Below are 24,500 nucleotides of genomic sequence, written 5' to 3' on the forward strand. Positions count from 1 at the left end.
CTAGGTGATTGTGACATAGGTAAAGCAACCTCCAATCAGAGAGAAGCCTCTGAAGTCTAACTGTGACATGTCTCTATAAAGATGAGCAATCCCAGTGGGGAGGTTCCAAGATGGCTGAATAGGCTGCAGCTCCCAGCATGAGCGACGCAGAAGACGGGTGTTTTCTGCATTTCCAACTGAGGTATTGGGTTCATCTCACTGGGGCTTGTCAGATAGTGGGTGCAGCACACGGGGCAGGGTGGGGCATCACCTCACCCAGGAAGTGCAAGGGGTCCTGGAATTACCTTTCCTAGCAAAGGGAAGCCATGACTGATGGTACTTGGAAAATCAGAACATTCCCACCCTAATACTGAGCTTTTCTTAGCAAATGGCACACGAGGAGATTATATCCTGCGCCTGGCTCAGAGGATCCTATGCCCACAGAGCCTCGCTCACTGCTAGCACAGCAGTCTGAGATCAAACTGCAAGGTGGCAGCAAGGCTGGGGGAGGGACATCCGCCATTGCTGAGGCTTGAGTAGGTAAACAAAGTGGCCTGGAAGCTCGAACTGGGTGGAGACCACAACAGCTCAAGGAGGCCTGCCTGCCTATGTAGACTCCCCCTCTGGGGACAGGGCATAGCTTAACAAAAGGCAGCAGAAACTTCTGCAGACTTAAACGTCCCTGTCTGACAGCTTTGAAGAGAGTAGTGGTTCTCCCAGCACAGAGTTTGAGATCTGAGAACAGACAGACTGCCTCCTCAAGTGGGTCCCTGACCCCCAAGTAGCCTAACTGGGAGACACCTCCCAGTAGGGGCTGACTGACACCTCATACAGCTGGGTGCCCCTCTGAGACGAAGCTTCCAGAAGAAGAATCAGGCAGCAACATCTGCCATTCTGCAATATTTGCTGTTCTGCAGCCTCCTCTGGTGATACACAGGCAAACAGGGTCTGGAGTGGACCTCCAGCAAACTCCAACATACCTGCAGCTGAGGGTCCTGACTGTTACAAGGAAAACTAACAAACAGAAGGGACATCTACACCAAAACCCCATCTGTACGTCACCATCATCAAAGACCAAAGGTAGATAAAACCACAAAGATGGGAGAAACCAGAGCAGAAAAGCTGAAAATTCTAAAAATCAGAGCACTTTTTCTCCTCCAAAGGAATGCAGCTCATCACCAGCAATGGAACAAAGTTGGACAGATAATGACTTTGACAAGTTGAAAGAAGGCTTCAGACGATCAGTAATAACAAACTTCTCCGAGCTAAAGGAGCATGTTCTAACCCATCACAAAGAAGCTAAAAACCTTGAAAAAAGATGAGAAGAATGGCTAACTACAATAAACAGTGTAGAGAAGTCTTAAATGACCTGATGGAGCTGAAAACCATGGCATGAGAACTATGTGACACATGCACGAGCTTCAGTAGCTGATTCGATCAACTGGAAGAAAGGATATCAGTGATTGAAGATCAAATAAATGAAATGAAGTGAGAAGAGAAGTTTAGAGAAAAAAGAATAAAAAGAAATGAACAAAGCCCCCAAGAATTATGGGACTATGTGAAAAGACCAAATCTACACCTGATTGGTGTACCTGAAAGTGACGGGGAGAACGGAACCAAGTTGGAAAACACTCTGCAGGATATTATCCAGGAGAACTTCCCCAACCTAGCGAGTCAGGACAACATTCAAATTCAGGAAATACAGAGAATGCCACAAAGATACTCCTTGAGAAGAGCAACTCCAACACACATAATTGTCAGATTCACCAAAGTTGTAATGAAGGAAAAAAATGTTAAGGGCAGCCAGAGAGAAAGGTCAGGCTACCCACAAAGGGAAGCCCAACAGACTAACAGCAGATCTCTCGGCAGAAACTCTACAAGTCAGAAGAGAGTGGGAGCCAATATTCAACATTCTTACAAGTATTTTCAACCCAGAATTTCATATCCAGCCAAACTAAGCTTCCTAAGTGAAGGAGAAATAAAATCCTTTACAGACAAACAAATGCTGAGAGATTTTGTCACCACCAGGTCTGCCTTACGAGAGCTCCTGAAGGAAGCAGTAAACATGGAAAGGAACAATCGGTACCAGCCACTGCAAAAACATGCCAAATTGTGAAGACCATCGATGCTAGGAAGAAACTGCATCAACTATCGAGCAAAATAACCAGCTAACATCATAATGACAGGATCAAATTCACACATACCAATATTAACCTTAAATGTAAATGGGCTAAATGCTCCAATTAAAAGACACAGACTGGCAAATTGGATAAAGAGTCAAGACCCATCATTGTGCTGTATTCAGGAAACCCATCTCACGTGCAGAGACATACATAGGCTCAAAATAAAGGAATGGAGGAAGATCTACCAAGCAAATGGAAAACAAAAAAAGCAGGGGTTGCAACCTTGTCTCTGATAAAACAGACTTTAAACCAACAAAGATGAAAAGAGACAAAGAAGGCCATTACATAATCAAAAAGGGATCAATTCAACGAGAAGGGCTAACTATTCTACATATATATGCACCCAATACAGGAGCACTCAGATTCATAAAGCAAGTCCTTGGACACCTACAAAGAGACTTAGACTCCCATGCAATAATAATGGGAGACTTTAACACCCCAATGTCAACATTAGACAGAGTAACGAGACAGATAGTTAACAAGGATTTCCAGGAATTGAATTCAGCTCTGCACCAAGTGGACCTAATAGACATCTACAGAACTCTCCACCCAAATCAACAGAATATACATTCTTCTCAGCACCACATCACACTTATTCCAAAATTGACCACATAGTTGGAAGTAAAGCACTCCTCAGCAAATGTAAAAGAACAGAAATTATAACAAACTGTCTCTCAGACCACAGTGCAATCAAAATAGAACTCACGATTAAGAAACTCACTCAAAACCGCCCAACTACATGGAAACTGAACAACCTGCTCCTGAATGACTACTGGGTACATAAAGAAATGAAGGCAGAAATAAAGATATTCTTTGAAACCAATGAGAACAAAGACACAACATACCAGAATCTCTGGGACACATTTAAAGCAGTGTGTAGAGGGAAATTTATAGCACTAAATGCCCACAAGAGAAAGCAGGAGGGATCTAAAATCGACACCCTAACATCACAATTAAAAGAACTAGAGAAGCAAGAGCAAACACATTCAAAAGCTAGCAGAAGGCAAGAAATAACTAAGATCAGAGCAGAACTGAAGGAGATAGAGACACAAAAAACCGTTCAAAAAAATCAATGAATCCAGGAGCTGGTTTTTTTTGAAAAGATCAACAAAATTGACAGACTGCTAGAAAGACTAATAGAGAAGAAAAGATAGGAGAATCAAATAGATGCAATACAAAATAATAAAGGGGATATCACCACCCATCCCACAGAAATACAAACTACCATCAGAGAATATTATAAACACCTCTATGCAAATAAACTAGAAAATCTAGAAGAAATGGATAAATTCCTGGACACATACACCCTCCCAACACTAAACCAGGAAGAAGTTGAATCCCTGAATAGACCAACAACAGGTTCTGAAATTGAGGCAATAGTTAATAGCCTACCAATCAAAAAAAGTCCAGGACCAGATGTATTCACAGCCAAATTCTACCAGAGGTACAAAGAGGAGCTGGTACCATTCATTCTGAAATTATTCCAATCAATAGAAAAAGAGGGAATCCTCCCTAACTCATTTTATGAGGCCAAAATCATCCTGTTGCCAAAGCCTGGCAGAGACACAACAAAAAAAGAGAATTTTAGACCAATATCCCTGATGAACATCGATGCAAAAATCCTCAATAAAATACTGGCAAACCGAATCCAGCAGCTCATCAAAAAGCTTATCCACCATGATCAGGTTGGCTTCATCCCTGGGATGCAAGGCTGGTTCAACATATGCAAATCAATAAACGTAATCCAGCATATAAACAGAACCAAAGACAAAAACCACATGATTATCTCATGTGGTTTATCACAGATGCAGAAAAATCCTTTGACAAAATTCAACAGCCCTTCATGCTAAAAGCTCTCAATAAATTAGGTATTCATGGGACGTATCTCAAAATAATAAGAGCTATGTATGACAAACCCACAGCCAATGTCATACGGAATGGGCAAAAACTAGAAGCATTCCCTTTGAAAACTGGCACAAGACAGGGATGCCCTCTCTCACCACTCCTATTCAACATAGTGTTGGAAGTTCTGACCAGGGCAATCAGGCAAAAGAAAGAAATAAAGGGTATTCAATTAGGAAAAGAGGAAGTCAAATTGTCCCTATTTGCAGATGACATGATTGTATATTTAGAAAACCCCATCGTCTCAGCCCAAAATCTCCTTAAGCTGATAAACAACTTAAGCAAAGTCTCAGGATACAAAATCAATGTACAAAAATCACAAGCATTCTTATACACCAATAACAGACAAACAGAGAGCCAAATCATTAGTGAATTCCCATTCACTATTGCTTCAAAGAGAATAAAATACCTAGGAATCCAACTTACAAGGGACGTGAAGGACCTCTTCAAGGAGAACTACAAACCACTGCTCAACGAAATAAAAAGAAGACCCAAACAAACGGAAGAACATTCCATGCTCATGGATAGGAAGAATCAATATCATGAAAATGGCCATACTGCCCAAGGTAATTTATAGATTCAATGCCATCCCCATCAAGCTACCAATGACTTTCTTCACAGAATTGGAAAAAACTACTTTAAAGTTCATATGGAACCAGAAAAGAGCTCACATTGCCAAGACAATCCTAAGCCGAAAGAACAAACCTGGAGGCATCACGCTACCTGACTTCAAACTATGCTACAAGGCTACAGTAACTAAAACAGCATGGCACTGTTACCAAAACAGAGATATAGACCAATGGAACAGAATAGAGTCCTCAGAAATAATACCACAGATCTACAACTATCTGATCTTTGACAAACCTGAAAAAAACAAGAAATGGGGAAAGGAGTCCCTGTTTAATAAGTGGTGCTGGGAAAACTGGCTAGCCATATGTAGAAAGCTGAAACTGGATCCCTACCTTATACCTTATACAAAAATTAATTCAAGATGGATTAAAGACTTACATGTTAGACCTAAAACCATAAAAACCCTAGAAGAAAACCTAGGCAATACTATTCAGGACATAGGCATGGGCAAGGACTTCATGACTAAAACGCCAAAAGCAATGGCAACAAAAGCCAAAATTGACAAATGGAATCTCATTAAACTAAAGAGCTTCTGCACAGCAAAAGAAACTACCATCAGAGTGAATAGGCAACCCACAGAATGGGATAAAATTTTTGCAATCTACGAATCTGACAAAGGGTTTATATCCAGAATCCTCAAAAAACTTAAACAAATTTACAAGAGAAAAATCAAACAACCCCATCAAAAAGTGGGCAAAGGATATGAACAGACACTTCTCAAAAGAAGACATTTATGCAGCCAACAGACACATGAAAAAATACTCATCATCACTGGCCATCAGAGAAAAGCAAATCAAAACCACAATGAGATACCATCTCACATCAGTTAGAATGGCGATCATTAAAAAGTCAGGAAACAACAGGTGCTGGAGAGGATGTGGAGAAATAGGAACACTTTTACACTGTTGGTGGGACTGTAAACTAGTTCAACCATTGTGGAAGACAGTATGGCGATTCCTCAAGGATCTAGAACTAGAAATACCTTTTGACCCAGCCATCCCATTACTGGGTATATACCCAAAGGACTATAAATCATGCTGCTATAAAGACACATGCACATGTATGTTTATTGCGGCACTATTCACAATAGCAAAGACTTGGAACCAACCCAAATGTCCATCAATGATAGACTGGATTAAGAAAATGTGGCACATATACACCATGGAATACTATGTAGCCATGAAAAAGGATGAGTTCATGTCCTTTGTAGGGATGTGGATGAAGCTGGAAACCATCATTCTCAGCAAACTATCGCAAGGACAGAAAACCAAACACCACATGTTCTCACTCATAGTTGGGAATTGAACAATGAGAACAGTTGGACACAGGGTGGGGAACATCACACACTGGGGCCTGTCATGGGATGAGGGGAGGGGGGAGGGATAGCATTAGGAGATATACCTAATGAAAATGATGAATTAACGGGTGCAGCACACCAACATGGCACATGTATACATATGTAACAAACCAGCACCTTGTGCCCATGTACCCTAGAACTTAAAGTATAATAATAATAATAATAAAGATGAGCACTCCCACCTATTCTTGGGCCCTTCTTCTCTCCATTCGTAACTGATCAGAGGAACAACATCCACAATGGCTAGGTCCACCACCAAAAAGTATAAGTACTCCAAAAGACATCAAACCCCAACCTCCAGAAAGAAAGCAAAGAAAGCACATTCCAGCATTGATTTTGGCCACGGAAATTACTCATTCTTCATAAACAAGGTCCTAAAGGAAGTGATGTCCCATAGAGGCATATCATCTCACACCTTGGACCTCATGAATGCTCTGATTAACTTCTTCTTTCAACACATTGCCATAAAAGCTTACAGGCTGATGTATTCCAGAAATTGCTGTAGTCTCCCCCCTGAAGATATCCTGAAGGCTGTGTATTTGCTGTTGCCTCAGAAAACAGCTAACTATGCAGTGGCTTTTGGAAGTGAAGTGGTCCACAGATATGTCCACTCCTAAACTGCATGTGCCAGCTTCATTGATCAAACTTATCATCCAAATGATCACCTCAACATTGAATTCATTATTCTTTTTTATTTATTTATTTTTTCTTCCAACTTTTATTTTAGGATCAGGGTGTACATGTGCAGGTTTGTTACATGGATAAGTTGCATGTCACTGGGGTTTGGTGTACGAATGATTTCATCACTCACATAGTGAGCGTAGTACCCAATAGGTAGCTTTTTATCCTCACCCTCCTCCCACCCTTCACCCTCAAGCAAGTCTTGGTGTCTATTGTTCCTGCCTTTGTGTCCATGTATACTCAATGTTTAACACCCACTTATGAGAACATGCAGTATTTGGTTTTCTGTTCCTGCACTAATTCACTTAGGATAATGGCCTCCAGCTGCATCATGTTGCTGCAAAGAACATGATTTCATTCTTTTATGGCTGCATAGCATTCCATGGTGTATATGTACCACATTTTCTTTATCCAGTCCACTGTTGATGGACATCTAGGTTGATTACATGTCTTTGCTATTGTGAAAAGTGCTGCAATAAGCATGCACATGCATGTGTCTTTATGTTAGAATAATTCATATTCCTCTGAGCATATATCCAGTAATGGGATTGCTGGTTCTAGTGGTAATTCTGTTTTAAGTTCTTTGAGAAATCACCAAACTGTTTTGCACAGTGGCTGAACTAATTCGCATTCCCACCAGGAGTGTATGAGTATTCTCTTTTCTTCACAACCTTGCCAACATCTATTATTTTTTGACTTTTTAATAATAGCCATTCTGACTGGCGTGAGATAGTATCTCATTGTGGTTTTGATTTGCATTTCTCTAATGATGAATGATGTTGAGCATTTATTCATATGCCTGTTGGTTACCTGTATGTCTTCTTTTAGAAGTGCTTGTTTATGTTCTTTGCCCATTTTTTAGTGAGGTGGTTTCTTTTTTGCTTGTTTAAGCTCCTTATAGATTCTGGATATTAAACCTTTGTCAGATGTTTAGTTTGCAAAAATGTTCTCCCCTTCTGTAGACTATCGGTTTACCCTGTTGATGGTTCCTTTTGCTGTGTCCCAGCTCTTTAGTTTAATTAGGTCCCATTTATCAATTTCTTTGTTTTGTTGCAATTGTTTTTAGAGCCTTTGTCATGAAATCTTTGCCGAGGTCTATGTCCAGAATAAATAGTATTTCTTGGGTTCTCCCTATTGAGTCTTTATAGTTTTGGGTTCTATGTTTAAGTCTTTAATCCATCTCAAGTTGATTTCTGTATATGGTGAAAGGTATGGGTCCAGTTTCAGTCTTTTGCATATGGCTAGCCAGTTATTCCAGCACCGTTTATTGATTAGGGAATCCCTTCCCCATTGCTTATTATTGAGTTTGCCAAAGATTGGATGATTGTAGGTGTGTGACTTTATTTCTGGGTTTAACATGCCTCATTGGTCTATGTGTCTGTTTTTATACCAGTACCATGCTGTTTCAGTTACTGTAGCCTTGTAGTACAGTTGAAGTCAGATTTCCTCCAGCTTTGTTCTTTTTGCTTAGGATTGCTTTGACTATTAGGGTTCATTTTTGGTTCCATATGAATTTTAGAATTTTTTTTTTCTATGAAGAATGTCATTGGTAGTTTGATAGGAATAGCAGTGAATGTGTAAATTGCTTTGGGCAGTTATGGCTATTTTAACAATATTGATCCTTCCTATCCATTAGCATGGAATATTTTTCTATTTGCTTGTGTCATCTCTGATTTCTTTCAGCAGTATTTTACTGTAATTCTTGTTGTAGAGATCTTTCACCTCCCTGGTTAGCTGTATTTCTATGCATTTTATTCTTTTTGTGGTGATTATGAATAGGATTGCATTCTTGATTCAGCTCTCAGCTTGGACATTATTGGTATATAGAAATGCTGCTGATGTTTGTACATTGATTTTGTATACTGAAACTTTATTAAAATTATCAGTTCTAGGAGCTTTTGTGCAGAGGCTATGGGGTTTCCTAGGTATAGAATCATATCATCCATGAAGAGAGATAGTTTGACTTCGTCTCCTCCTATTTAGATGCCTTTTATTTCCTTCTCTTGCCTAATTGCTTTGGCTAGGACTTCCAGTACTCTGTTGAATAGGAGTAGTGAGAGTGAGCATCCTTCTCTTCCATTTCTCAAGGGAAATGCTTCCAGCTTTTGCCCATTCAGTATGATGTTCACTATGGGTTTGTCATATATGGCCCTTATTATTTTGAGGCATGTTCCTTTGATGCCTAGTTTGTTGAGGGTTTTTAACATGAACAGGTGTTGAATTTTATCAAAAGCCTTTTCTGCATCTATTGAGATGATTATGTGGCTTTTGTTTTTAGTTCTGTTTATGTGATGAATTGCATTAATTGATTTGCATATATTGAACCAACCTTGCCTCCTAGGGATAAAGCCTACTTCGTCAAGGTGGATTAGCTTTTTAAAGCGCTGCTGGATTCGATTTGCTAGTATTTAGTTGAGGATTTTTGCATCTGTGTTCATCGGGGATATTGGCCTAAAGTTTTCTTCTTCATTGAGTTTCTGCCAAGTTTTGGTATCAGAATGATGCTGGCTTCATTGAATGAGTTAAGGAAGAGTCCTTCCTCCTCAATTTTTTGAAATACTTTCGGTAGAATTGATACCAGCTCTTTTTTTTTTTTTTTTTGTGGTAGGGCCTCACTCTGTTGCTCAGGGTGGAGTGCAGTGGTGTGATCACAGCTCACTGCAGCCTTGACCTCCTGGGCTCAAGCGATCCTCCCACCTCAGCCCCCCAAATAGCTGGAACTATAGACATGCACCACCACATCTAGTGAATTTTGTACTTTTTGTAGAGACAGGGTCTCTCCATGTTTCCCAGGTCAGTCTTGAACCCCTGTCCTCAAATAATCCCCCGACCTTGGCCTCCCAAAGTGCTAGGATGACAGGCATGAGCTGCTGTGCCTGGCCTACCAGATCTTCTTTATATATCTGGTAGAATTTGGCTATGAATCCATCTGGTCCAAGGGTATTTTTCTGGTTGGTAGGTTTTTTTATTAATGACTTAATTTTGGAACTCATTATTGGTCTATTCAGTTATTAAATTTCTTCTTGGTTCAATCTTGGAGGGCTGTAGGCTTCCAGGATCTTACCATTTCTTCTAGGTTTTCTCATTTGTGTACATAGAGGTGTTCATAATAGTCTCTGAGTGGTTTTCTTTTGTATTTCTGTGGGTTCAGTGGTAATGTCACCTTCGTCACTTCTAATGCTGTTTATTTGGATCTTCCTTTTTATTACTATCTTATTTATTCTTTAAAAAACCCACTTTTGGTTTCATTAATCTTTTGCATAGATTTTTGCATCTCAATTTTGTTCAGTTCAGCTCTAATTTGCGTTACTTCTTTTCTTCTGCTAGGTTTGGAGTTGGCTTGCTCTTAATTTTTCCAGCTCCTCTAGGTGGGATGTTAGGTTGTTAGAGATTTTTCTGGTTTTTGACATAGGCATTTGGCACTATAAACTTTCCTTTTAACACTGCTTTAGCTATATCCTGGAGATTTTGGTGTGTTGTATTTTTATTTTCATTAGTTTCAAAGAATTTCTTGATTTCTGCCTTTATCCAAAAGTCATTCAGTAGCAGATTGCTTAATTTCCATGTAATTGTATGGTTTTGAGAGATCTTCTTGGTATTGATGTCTATTTTTACTGCTCCATGGTCTGAGTGTGTGGTTGGCATGACTTCAGGTTTTTTTAATTTGTTGAGAATGGCCTTATGGCTGAGTCTGTGGTCAATCTCACAGTATGTGCCATGTGCAGATGAAAACAATGTATATTCTGTTGTTGTTTGGTGCAGTGTTCTATAGATGTGTCTGTTAGGTCCATTTGGTCAAGTGTCAAGTTTGGGTCCCAAATATCTTTGTTAGTTTTCTGCCTTGATGATCTATTTCTTGGTATTTTCCTGTTTCTCTTATCTCTAGAGATGAATATTTTCTTGCTATTTTGCCTTTTAGCTAGTTGGCCATTTAGGTTTACCTGACACCTGATTCCCACCCAGACTTCTGTCAAAACCTTGTTTTTCCTATGAATATGTAAAGCTCATTATATAAATTCGATGTCTATTGTACCGTAAGTTTTTGTTAACTATGCACAGGATGATTTTATTCAGCTAAATATGACCATCAGATCATAATGACTTTGAATTTATTGAGACATATTAAGACAAACATCCTAATAAGTATACTAGCAGTGATAAATTTCCATCAAAAAGTATTTCATAGAGCAAATTTCATTCAACCAATTTAGTTCCTGAATGAATTCTTGAAAGAGCATATTAACTATTAAAACTATTTGTTTTCATTCTTATTTCTGGATTTTCCACCAGTTCAGTTCATGTCCATGTAAATTTTCTTGAAGAAAATTTCTTAAAGGTTTGGTTCATTGAGGTTAATTGTTCCACATTTATAACATAGAACACTCATGAAGCTACCACCAAATTTATGAACTTAAGAACCTCACAAATGTCTCTGAAGCTCTTTCCCAATCCCATCTGCCTGTTCACTATCTTGAGTTTTGTCTCTTTCCCATTTTTTCTTTGTACTGTTGCTACCTATATGTGTGTCTCTAAAGAATAGGTTTAATTTTGCTTATGTTATAACATAGGGATCATACTACATGTGTTCTTCTGTGCCTGGACTTTTCTTTCAACACTATGTGTCTAAGATTTGTACCTATTGATATATGTGGCTCTAGTTCATTCTTTTTACTCCTATGCTATAAGATTCTATAGTATAAACATACTGCAATTTATTTACCCATGCTCTAGTGATAGAGGTTTAGCTTGTTTTCAGTTTTTTACTATTATGAACAATGATGCTACAATAATGAGAGTTGTAATAATAGCTAAAAATATAGCATTTGGATTGTGCCCAGCACTCTATGTATATTAACTTATTTAACCCCCATGACAACCTTGTAAGGATAAAATAATTGTTCTCAACCCACAGGTCAGGAAAATGGGGCACAGAGAACTACGTGATTTATCCAAGGTCATACAGCTGTGTAAAGAGCAGAACTGGGATTTGATCAGGTTAACAGTCTCTGTGGACCCTCTGCTACATGCTGTGAGTGTTGTTATAAATGTCTTCTGGTACACATGTCCAGTAATTTTTTAGGAAAACTATCAAAGCATGGAATTGCTGGATCACTAATATGCCCATATTCAACTTTATTAAATATTGCCAGGCTGTCTTCTGTTGTATCAATTTACATTTGTAATCAATGAAAGTAATTTAGGTTCTTCTGGTTACAAGGAACACATAAATTCCCTCAAGAAAAAGTGGTTTATTATACGTATACAGTGGGATTGGAACTGAGCCTATTCTAGGGAATAACCACCCCCTCGTCTCTCACTTAGGACTCACTCTGTTCCTCCTGGGGTGGCTTATTTCTGCATGCTTCCTTATCAGAGTTTCAGGAAATAAACCCGATGTGCTTCACTTACTCTATTTGAGTCAGGCCCAGAGAGGGGTTGCTGGCACTCTAAAGATTGGCTTACCTTTATCACATGCCCACATCTACCTATTAACTGTGGCTTGGTGACAGAAGGGCTTCATGGTCTTCCAGAGGTCAGCAAATTATAGCCTTTTACTTCAGGGCCCCACTAGCTAAGAAGTTTTTATATTTTTATAGGGATGTTTAAAAAAAATTTTTTTATAGACTGTTCAACAGGCCTAATGTCGTCCACAAAGCCTAGGATGTTTATTTACTATCTGGCTTTTTACAGAAAAAGTTAGCCAACTCTTGATATGTACAATGCTGCTACTTTTGCAGAATCTATAGTAAGTCAGGTTTTCTAAGGCTTTTTTAGTTCAGTTCAGTTCACAGATATGAAAAGTTCGTAGCTGGCTTTTCACATCACTGGAATGAGAGGGATGAATACAAATGGCACTCAACAATTGGGGCAATGGTCTAATCATTCACAGAAAATATTTATTTCAAATTGAGGTGTTAACATTAAGTAAAGGGAACTAGGAACTTTTCCATATGTTATTATCTCTGTTTTGTGTATGTTTTATAGCATTTTTTTAAAAATAACATTTCAAAATAAGATCAAGATTCTTGGGAAAAAAATTCTAGAAATGACTTTAAGACTGATTTTATAAATGCATGTGTATAAAAATATAAAATATTTTTATATAAAATGGTAAAATATAAAATTTACATAAAATTTAGCATTTTAACCATTTTTAAGAGTATAGTTCAGTGGCATTAAATATATTCATATTGTACAACTATCACCATCATCCATCTCTAGAACCCTTTCATCTTCCCAAAATGAAACCGTACCCATTAAACAAAATATCTCCACTCCTCTTCCCCCGAGCCTCCGGCAAATGCCATTCTACTTTTTGTCTCTATGAATCTGACTATTGTAGATACCTCATATAAGTAGAATCAGACAGTACTTGTCCTTTAGTGACTGACTTATTTCACCTAACATAATGTCTATAAGGCTTATCTATATTGTAATATGCATCAGAATTCCCTTTCTTTTTAATGCTGAATAATATTTGATTATATGTAGACACAATATTTGTATTATCCATTCATCCACTGATAGATATTTGGATTGCTCCCACCTTTTGGCTATTGTGAATAATGCTGTTATGAACGTGAGTGTATAAATGTCCATTTGAGACCCTGTTTTCAATTCTTTTGGGTATATACTCAAAAGCGAAATTCCTGGATCATAAGGTAATTTTATTTTTAACTTTTTGAGGAATCACCATACAGTTTTTTACCAAGGTCATAACATTTTACATTCCCAGCATCATTACACAAGGGTTCCAGTTTCTCCACATCCTTGCCAACCCTTATTTACTGATTTTTTTAAATAATACCTATTCTAATAGGTGAAAAGTGGTATCTCCTTGTGTTTTTTTATTTGCATTTCTCTAGTGATTAGTGATGTTGAGCATCTTTTTATGTGCTTTTTGGCCATTTATAGTTTCTTTAGAAAATGTCTACTCAAGTCCTTTGCCCATTTTTAAAATTGGATTGTATGGTTTTTTTGTTGTTGAGTTGTAGTTCTTCACATATTCTTGATATTTCTCCCTTCTCAGATATCAGATATCTCTTTCTTTCTTTTTTTTTTTTTTTTTTTTTGATACAGGGCCCGGCCATGTTGCCCAGGCTGGTCTCAAACTCCTGGGTTCGAGTGATCTTCCCACCTCAGCCTCCCAAAGTACTGGGATTACAGGCATGAGCCACTGCACCTGGCCGTTGATACACAAAGCTTTTGATTTTGATGAAGTACAATTTGTCTACTTTGTCTTTTGTTGCCTGTGCCTTTGGTGTCATATGCCAGTTTATTTTCGTATTGCTCCTTTATGAGAAATATTTTCTATAACAATATTAATATTTTAAAAAATATTTTGGAGTCAATTCATAAAATTAACATAGCTTCTAAAATTTAAAAAGAGTCTTATACTAGCTAACACCCTAATTTTGACCCTTCTGAAGGATCAAATACATATTTTTTACATCGATAGGCCATTTTTTCCACTATTTTTTTAATCTTGGACCCAAGTAAGCTGAGACACTTAAATGGCAAAGACAAAGTAGCATAGACTGGTAGTAGTCATCTAATATACATTTATTCCTTCTCAGAAATAGAACCCACAATTTTCAGCTGAGCACATGGCCACCCAGGACAAAGACTACATTCCCAAGACTTACTTTGAGCTGGATGTGGCCCTGTGACCAAGTTCTGATAAATGGGAATGCATATGCAACTTACAGGGAGTGTCCTTAAATAGCCGCAGGGTGTTTTCCTTTTCCTGCTGGCTGGACTGAGGATGTGAAGGCTGGAAAGGAACAGTTCTCTCAAACTAGGAGTTGAACCTGTGTATTAAGGATGGCAGAGCAGCATGCTGGAGAGAGCCTTGGTCTCTGATGATTGAACTGCCATTCTAGCTCAGGACTGCTTCTGTTTACATAAGAGACATAAGCTTTTAACTTGTTTAAGCCATTGTTATTTTGAGTTTCTATCATTCACAGTCAAACCTAATTCTAATATAGACATCCAGAAGACTATGGACTGCTACATAATGTGGTTAGTTTTATTAAATAAAAACATATTAATCTAGAAATGGAGGAAGATGAACGTCTTATGTATTTGCCAGACAATGTTGCTGGAAAATGAAATCTTGCGCCTCTTAGCAGTCTTTTCTCAGGGAGATGGGAGGAGCTTGCTTGTTTTTAGTCTGTTGCACACATGATATGATTATGAAACACTGTGTAAAATGCAAAAATATGTGAGAGATTCAAAGAAGATAGGAAACAGAATTTTCCCCTATGTCAACAACATGAGCAATATGTGGATTTTGTCATAATTTGAAGCTAGTGGCACACGGTATCATAGAAGATGCCACACACCAACAAGAAAGAATAGTGCTGACTTTTCAAAACAAATCACCCAAACAATAAAGTTCTATCAAATTTACAGATTATTCTTCCCTAACTTAAGAAATCTTGCTTTGGAAATAAATAATATACTATCTTATATAATATATATGCTATAATTTACTATAATTGTTTAAAGACTTGCTATGCACACTGCTAGCTTGTTCTTGTATGAGCTAAATGTGTCAGAAAGTACTGGGGAATAGGAAAGTATCACCAAGTAAAATAACACCTTACATATGGTGCTTATAGTTCATTTATGCATTCACAAAGTATTGAATGCCTTCTTTGCACTAGGTGCTGAGAAAACAAAGACTAGTTACATCCCATTGAAAGTTTAGGATCTTATGAAACAGCAAACTGAAAAGAAAATAAATTACTGGGAACGGCTGACATGCATTGAGCATCTGACTCTCATGTAGGCATAATTCTAAGAACTCCATGTTTGTCACCTCAATATAAAACCCAAAGCAACCACATGAGACAGACACTGTTATCACTTCACAGACAGGAAACCTGAGGAATGAAAAAAGCTAAAAAACTTGCAGAGGTCACACAGGTAGTCATTTTAAAAAGGTGATTTATGGCCGGGCGCGGTGGCTCACACCTGTAATCCCAACACTTTGGGAGGCCGAGGTGGGCAGATCACCTGAGGTCAGGAGTTTGAGAGCAGCATGGCCAACATGGGGAAACCCCTTCTCTACTAAAAATACAAAAATTAGCCGGGCATGGTGGCACAGGCCTATAATCCCAGCTACTTGGGAGGCTGGGGCAGGAGAATCGCTTGAACCCAGGAGACAGAGGTGGCAGTGAGCCAAGATCACGCCACTGCACTCCAGCCTGGGTGAGACAGCAACACTCTGTCAAAAAAATAAAAAAAAAGGGCAACTTACACTCACATACTCTGGCTTCAGAGCCCACAACACAATGCAATACTGCATCTCATATGGAAGGAATCATGTAGAAGATGCTGTGGAACATGGGAGAAACATCCAACCCACACCGGAAAGCCATTTTAGAGGGGATGATGCCTGACCTAGGTCTTGAAGGATGAGTAGAAAATTCATGTAAGGCAGAAGGAACAATAACTGCTAATGCATAGGGCAATAAACAGCATAAACTTAAGGTAATTGCAGTTTAAGTGGCTGCAAATAAGCACAGAAGGGAGGTTGGTGAAAATGAGATTAGAGAGGCAAATATCTGTCAGCTAACTTATCGCTTGAATTTGATCCCAGTACCTATGAGAAGATTTATAGAAGGACTTTAAGAAGGAGAAATGTGATTTCATTTATATTTAGATTATTCTCACAGTAGTAACATGGAGGATGAATTAAAGCAAGGTGAGTCCAGTGTGCATACTACTGGAATTATCCAGGAAAGTCTTGATGAGGGCCTGAACCAAGCCAATGGCAATGGAGATGAGGAGAAAGAGATAAATTTGAAAGGAATTTTGGAGGCAGAATCCACAGGAGATACGTAAAATGTGTGCAATAACAGAGAAACCGCCAATTAGGGATTCCCAGAGCTCTGGCCCAAGAGACTGGATGGATCCAAGACATTAAGCACAGTTTACTTAGCAGTTCCATGTGAAATATCTAGACGGTATGCAAGGAAGTTGTAAATGGTGCCACATAAGAAGTATTACAAGAGTGTTCAAAGTACAGAGAATCTGGCAAAAGTCAAATGACCTTGGGCAAGTGACTAGCACTTGCTTAAAGCTTAGCTAGAAGAGGACAGCTTGAATTTTTAATACTCCAGATCATTTTTTAATCACAGCTCTGTGCTGTGCCACACAGCATGTGTTAACAGATTTTTCTCACCTCTGACAGCTGATTATTTCAGAAGACATTTGGCAGTATGGGGAATAACTAGCAGACTATGTAAATATACGGGAAGAAAATAGCAACCTATAAATATAAGTCAGGTTGGAAGGTTATTCAGCTGCATCCAAAATAAAGAATCTAGAATATAATTTGGGTTATTTGCAAAAGGAGAAAGTGACCACTGATTGATTCTAGCCTGAGTTTGGAAGCAACAGAGACATTCCTAGAAGGAAAGAAAGCACATGTTGCTTTGAAATTGATCTTTAACTGTTTATTATTGAGGATGATGATTCTTCCAAAAAGCCTCTTTTTAAAACTAAAGAGCTTTTGATTGCTCAGCAAATGAGAAAACTATTAGATGGAAAATCATCAAGGATATAGAATATTTGAAAAATATAATTAACCAACAGAACCTAATTGACATATAAAACATTCCACCCAACAAAAACGGAATAGACACTTTTTTCCAGTGCCCATGGAACATTCATTCACCAAGGTAGACCATCTCCTGGTCCATAAAACCTCAACAAATGTTTTAAAACTAAAATCATACAGAGTGTTTTTCTAACCATAACAGAAACAAACCAGGAATCAGTAATAAGATAAAATTTTCTTAAAATACTTAGAAATTAAACAACACACTTTTAAATGACCCATGGTCAAAGATGGAGTTCAAACAAAAATTTTTAAACACATAGAATTTCAATACAATTAAAATTACAACATATCAAAATATGTGGGATGCAGTTAAAGCAATGCTGAGAAACTTACAGCACTTACATTTCTAATGCTTACATTAGAAAAGAGGAAAGATCTCAAATTAATAAACTAAGTTCCCACCTCAAGAATTAGAAAAACAAGATCAAAGCAAACTCAAACCCAGCAGAAAAAAGGAAATAATAAGAGCAGAAATCAATTAAATAAAAAATAGGAAAATGATAGAGAATGTCAATGAAATTAGAGGGGGGTTTAAAAAAAATCAATAAAATTGATAATCCTTTAGCGATACTGGTAAAAAATAAAAAAAGAGAAGACAAAAATTATCAATAGCAGGAATGAAATAAGATATCACTACAGATCCTGCAGGAATGAAATAAGATATCACTACAGATCCTGCAGCCAGTAAAAGGATGATAAGGAAATACTACATGTATTAGTCCATTTTCACAGTGCTATAAAGAACTGCCTGAGACTGGGTAATTTATAAAGGAAAGAGGTTTAATTGACTCACAGTTCAACATGGCTGGGGAGGCCTCAGGAAACTTACAGTTGCGGTGGAAGGTGAAGGGGAAGCAAGGCACCTTCTTCACAAGGCATCAGGAAGGAGAAGTGCCAAGAGAAGGGGGAAGAGCCCCTTATAAAAACCATCAGATCTCATGAGAACTCACTCACTATCACAATAACATCATGGAGGAAACCACCCCCATGATTCAGTTACTTCTACCTGGTCTCTTCCTTGATGCATGGGGATTATGAGGATTATGGGGATTACAATTCAAGATGAGGTTTGGGTGGGGATGCAAAGCCTAAGCATATCACTACATAACAACCTCACGTTCATGTAGTCAACAACTTGGAAGAAATAGACCAATCAATTCCTTAAAAATAACAAACTACCCATACTCTGCCTAGATTACATTGATAACTAAATTACCCCTATAGCCATTAAATCAAATTTATAATTTAAAAGCTTCTGAATAAGAAATCTTGGACTCCCAATTTCTGGTCCAACATATAAGAAACTTTGACATGGTCACTCTGCCCTAATCACAAGTAAAAAAGCTGAATAACCTGAAAAATCAACAGCTCCTCTTAGGTCCATAAGAGAAGTGAGCTTGTAGGGCAATCTGCTGCCCCCCAAATTGGGAAGACAGGTAAATACAGAGAATCATAATTTACCAAAGCAGGAGTTCATGAGCAGAAACCTATGTGGAACTGGTGACAGGGTGAGAGAACCTGAACTGTAGTTGACAAATTGCTGGAGGCTCAGTGTGGACAAGTCTGGAAGATAAAAACTCCAGGGATACCCAGTCAAGGGGATGGGGAAGATGGCACATTTTTGTGAGAGTAAATGTCAGAGAAACATCCCTTAGTGATTCCAGTAAAAGGAAAGAAAATGAGTAATTGTGAATGCTCTAGAGCATTCTGTTCTTCTTAACAAAGCCTGCCCTCGGAAGAAACAAATCACAGCCTAACCTGCTGGGGTTTTATCAGAGTCTAGCTGACCTGGGGGAAAGGAAATATCCAACCAGCTGGTTCAAGCCTTCTTAGTAACACAAGAAAAATACCCAACTCAAGCCTCCTGTAGCCATCCTGTCCCACCTAAAGGGGAAAAACTGAGAACCACTCCCTAAGTTTACAGTCCACAGGCATGGGCTCACTAAAAGACTGAGACCTAACCATAGGGCTATGGAAGGCTTCCCCTCACCCCACACCTTACTACCACATTACTAAAGGCTTATTTACGAAGTTCTCTTTACCCAGTACATCATGTCAGGCTATCAAAAACAAATTACATAGAAAGAAAAAAAATGATTGCTATTTACAGATGGCTGATAAAGACTACAAATCTGTGACTAGCATCTTTTTTTTTTTCTTTTTTTTTGAGACAGGGTCTCACTCTATCTCACTGTGTCGCCCAGACTGGAGTGCTGTGTCACAATCTCGGCTCACTGCACCCTCCACCTCCCAGGCTCAAGCAATTCTCTTGTCTCAGCCTCCAGAGTAGCTGGGATTACAGGAGCATGCACTACCACTCAGCTAATTTTTGTATTTTTAATAGAGACAGGGTTTCACCATGTTGGCATGCCTGATCTTGAACTCCTGACCTCAAATGATACATCTGCCTCGGCCTCCCAAAGTGCTGGGATTATAGGCGTGAGCCACGGTGCCCAGCTTCAGGCTCACTTTTAATGATGAAAGACTGAACACTGAATATTTTCCTCAGAAGATTGAGAACCAGATAAGAATGTTCACTTTTATTATTTCCTCTAAACATTGTTCTGGTGATGCCAGGAAAATTATGCAAGAAAAAAAAAGACCTTGAGTTTGAAAAGCGAAAAATAAATTATCTTTATTTCAGATGACATCAAAAAAGAAAAAACTACAAGGTATACTAAAAGGTGAAAAACATAATGTGAAAAAACAGAGTTAAGTATCAGAACCAGACCCAGATATAGCAGGGATGTTGGAATTACCAAATTGGGAATTTAAAACAACTATGATTAAGATGATAAGGGCTATTTAATGTGTAAAGTAAACACTATGCATACAGACGGGCAATGTAAGCAGAGAGGTGAAATTCTAAGAAGAAGCCCGAAAGAAATGCTAGAGATCAAAAACACAGAACTACAGAATAATGAGCTTATTGGCACATTGGACATGGCTGAGGAAGGAATCTCTGAACTTGAGGATATCTCAACAGAAACTGCTAAGACTGAAAAGCAAAGAGAAAAAAAGACTGAAAACTCCCCAGAATATTCAAGAACTGTGGGACAACTATATAAAAGGTATAACACACACGCAATGACAATACAAGAAAGAGATGAAAGAAGGAAGGGAAGAAAAATACCTGAAACAATAATAACTGGGAACCTTACCAAATTAATGTCAGATGCCAAACCACAGATCTAGGAAGCTCAGAGAGCACCAAGCAGGATAAATGTCAAAAAACTATGCCTCAGCATATTCAAACTACAGAACAACTAAAGATAAACCAAAAATCAGGAAAGAAGCCAAAGGGGAAAAAAACACCTAACTTACAGAGAAGCAAAGATAAGAATTACATCCAGCTTCTCAGAAACCATGCAAGCTGGAAAAGAATGGAGTGAAACATTCAAAGTGTTGAGATAAAAAGAAAAAAAGCCAATCTAGAATTCTGCAAAATTATATTTCAAAACTGAAGGAGAAATAAAGACTTCCTCAGACAAATAAAAATGGACGGAATGGATTGCCAATAGATTTGCCTTGCAAGAAATGTTGTAAGTTCTTTAGAGAGAAGGGACAATATGTAAGTCAGAAACTCATATCTACATAAAGGAAGAACAAGAAAGAATGAATAAGTGAAGGTAAAATTAAAAGTTTTATTTGTTCTTATTTTAACTAATCCCACAGAGAAGAGTTTGTTCAAAAAAATAATAGCAACAATGTACAATAGTTCCCACTTATCTGCAGTTCCCCTTTCTTCGGTTTCATTTACCTATGGTCAACCAAGGTCGAAAATATTAAATGGAGGCTAGGCGCGGTGGCTCACACCTGTAATCCCAGCATTTTGGGAGACCAAGACAGGTGGATTGCTTGAGGCCAGGAGTTTGAGGCCAGTCTGGCCAACATGGCAAAACCCATGTCTACTAAAAACGCAAAAATTAGCTGGGCCTGGTGGCGCATGCCTGTAATCCCAGGTAACTCGGGAGGCTGAGGCAGGAAAATCACTTGAACCCGGGAGGCGGAGGTTGCAGTGAGCCGAGATGGCGCCACCGCACTCCAGCCTGGGCAACAGAGTGAGAGGCACTGTCTCGAAAAATAATACAATACAATACAATACAATATTAAATGGAAAATTCTAGAAATAAACAATTGGTAAGTTTTGAATTGTCCGCCGTTCTAAGCAATGTGATGAAATCTCATGCCATCCTGCCTGGGGCGTGAATCTTCCCTTCATCCAGCGTATCTATGCTGTATACTAGCGGTCCCCAACTTTTTTGGCACCAGAGACCGGTTTTGTGGAAGACAATTTTTCCACGGACGGCAGGGTGGTGAGGGGATGCCTTCCGGATGAAACTGTTCCACCTCAGAGCATCAGGCATTAGATTCTCATAAGGAACACTCAATCTAGATCCCTCGCATACCGGTTCACAATAGGGTTAGCGCTCCTATGAGAATCTAATGCCAGCTGCTGATCTGACAGGAGGTGGAGCTCAGGCGGTAATGTTTGCCGGGTGCTCACCTCCTGCTCTGCGGCCCGTTCCTAACAAGCCACAAACAGGTCCAGGTCCGCGACCGACGGGGGTGGGGGACCTCTGCTGTGTACCCTAACCACATGTCAGTCACTTAGTAGCCATTTTGGTAATCAGATCAACTGCCTCAGTATCGCAGTCCTTGTGCTTGGCCCCAAAGCACAAGAGTAGTGATGGTGGCAGTTTGAATAGGCCAAAGGGAAGCCTTAAAGTGCTCCCTTTAAATGAAAAGGTGAGTTTTTTACTTAATAGGGAAAGGGGAAAAAACAAAATGCTGAGGTTGCTAAATTCTACAATAAGAATGAATTTCAATCCGTGAACTGTGCAGAAAGAAAAACAAAATGCATGCTAGTTTTGCTGTCAGACCTCAGACTGCAAAAGTTACAGCCACAGTGCATGATAAGTGCTTTGTTAAGATGAAAAAGGCATTAAATTTGTGGGTGGAAGACGTGAACAGAAGTGTGTTCCACTTGATGCCAATCAGTGTCAGTACTATCTTTGATTTCAGGCATCAACTGGGGGTCTTGGAAGGTATCCACTGAAGATAAGGGGGGACTACTGTATTTGATTATGTATCCTTCTGTGTTAGTGAAATGAATGCAAGCAGTGATACACACAGGATGGCAGGGAGGAATTGTGATTATTTTTTAATTATAAGGTACTTGCACTAATTGTGAAGCAGTATAGTGTTATTTGAATGTGGATTAGTTGTGAATATATATTGCAAACTCTAGGGCAGCCACTGAAAAAAAGGTAAAAAAAAAATACAACTGATATGTGAAGAAAGGAGAAAAAAAGAATCATAAAATATTCAATCAAAACCACAAAAGATAGAAAAAGAGTGGAAGACAAAAAGGGAATAAGAAAAAAGGGAACAAACAGCAGTAATAAGTATGCTAGATATTAATCCAAATATATTACTAATCACTTTAAATGTCAGTGGTTTAAGTGTACCAATTAACAAACAGATTATCCAAATTGATCAAAAAAACCACCCAACTCTACATTGTCTGCAAGAAACCCACTTTAAATAGAAAGACACACATAGATTAAAAGTTAATGGATAAAGAAAGATATACTATGCTAACACTAACCAAAACAAAGCAGGACTAGCTATATTAATGTTAGAGCAAACTTCAGAGCAAGGAAAGTTCTCAGGGATAGAGAGGAGCATTATTACATAATGATAAAGGGCCTAATTCTCCAAGAACACATAACAACCTGTCACCTGACAAGCACGCATCAAAATAAAGGAGGCAAAAACTAATAGAACTGCAAAGAGAAAGAGATGAACCCACTACTGTAGTTAGAGGCTTCACTATCCCTCTGTCAGAAATGGACAGATCCATTAGGCAGAAAATCAATAAGGACATAGTTGAACTCAGTGACCCATCAATCAACTGGATATAGTTGACAAAAACCTGCACACGGATGTTTATAGTAGCTTTATTCACAGTTACCAAAACTTGGAAAAAAACAAGATGTCCTTCAGTAGATGAATAAAGTGTGGTATATCCAAACAATAGAATATTATTCAGCACTAAAAAGAAATGACTGTCAAGCCATAAAAAGACATAGAGGAAACCTAAATGCTTATTACTAAGTGAAAGAAGCCAACCTGAAAAAGCTACGTGCTGTGTGTAGCTATGTGCTATGCTGTGTGTCACATACTACAGTATATGACATTCTGGAAAAAGCAAAGCTACAGAGACAGTGAAAAGATGAGTGGTTGCCAGGGGAGAGAGGAATGAATAAGCTGAGGATTCGCAGGGCAGTGAAACAACTCTGTGCAGTACTATAATGGTACATACATGTCATTATACATTTGTGTAAATCCATGGAAGGTAAAACACCAAGAGTAAAGCCTAATGTAAGCCACAGACTTTGGGTGATAATAATGTGTCAATGTGGGTTCATCAGTTGTAACAAATGCACCACTCTGGTGAAGGAAGTAGATAATGGGGAAGGGTACCCATGCGTGGGGACAAGAGAGCATGTGGAAAATCTCTGTACCTTCTGCTCGATTTTGCTGTGAACCTAAAACTGCTCTAAAAAATAAAGTCTATTAAAAGAAAGGAAGGAAGGAAGAGAAAGAGGAAGGAAGGGAGGAGGGAGGGAAGGAAAGAGGGAAGGAGAAGCCGATCAATTGTCAGATGGTTTCACTGTGGAATTCTACCAAAAATTTAACACCAATTTTACACAATCTCTTCCAGAAAACAGAAAACTACAGACTAGTATCTTTCATGAACCCAGCCACAAAATCCTCTAAGATATTAGAAAATCAAACTCCACAATGTGTAAAAAGAATTATACACCATGACCAAGAAGGATTTAGTCCAGCTATGCAAGAGCTTTTGATATGCAAGAAGTAGAGTTTTTGTTTTTGTTTTTGTTTTTTTTGAAACAAGATCTCACTCTGTCACCAGGCTGGAGTGCAGTGGTGTGATCATGGCTCACTGAAGCACCATGTCTGATTAATTTTTAATTTTTTTAGAGATGGGGGGTCTTGCTATGTTGTCAAGCTGGTCTCGAATTCCTGGGCTCAAGTGATCCTCCCTCCTCAGTCTCTCAGAGTGCTGGGATTATAGGCATGAGCCACCCTGCTAGCCTAAGAAGTA

At 38.6% G+C, this 24,500-nt stretch overlaps 1 long non-coding RNA gene across 3 annotated transcripts in view; it reads left to right on the top strand.

Annotated features, from left to right (window-relative positions):
• Positions 1–83: 83 nt before the first annotated feature.
• Positions 84–24,500, top strand: part of LOC129059427 (uncharacterized) — a 68,310-nt gene continuing 43,893 nt past the window's right edge. For all 3 annotated transcript variants that reach the window (XR_010139972.1, XR_010139971.1, XR_010139970.1), the window contains exons 1-2: positions 84–181; positions 11,645–11,761. This is a non-coding gene — a long non-coding RNA (uncharacterized LOC129059427). The remainder of the gene's footprint in view (positions 182–11,644; positions 11,762–24,500) is intronic.

This window comes from Pongo abelii, chromosome 4 (assembly GCF_028885655.2).
Source record: "Pongo abelii isolate AG06213 chromosome 4, NHGRI_mPonAbe1-v2.0_pri, whole genome shotgun sequence".
NCBI classification, from domain to species: domain Eukaryota; kingdom Metazoa; phylum Chordata; class Mammalia; order Primates; family Hominidae; genus Pongo; species Pongo abelii.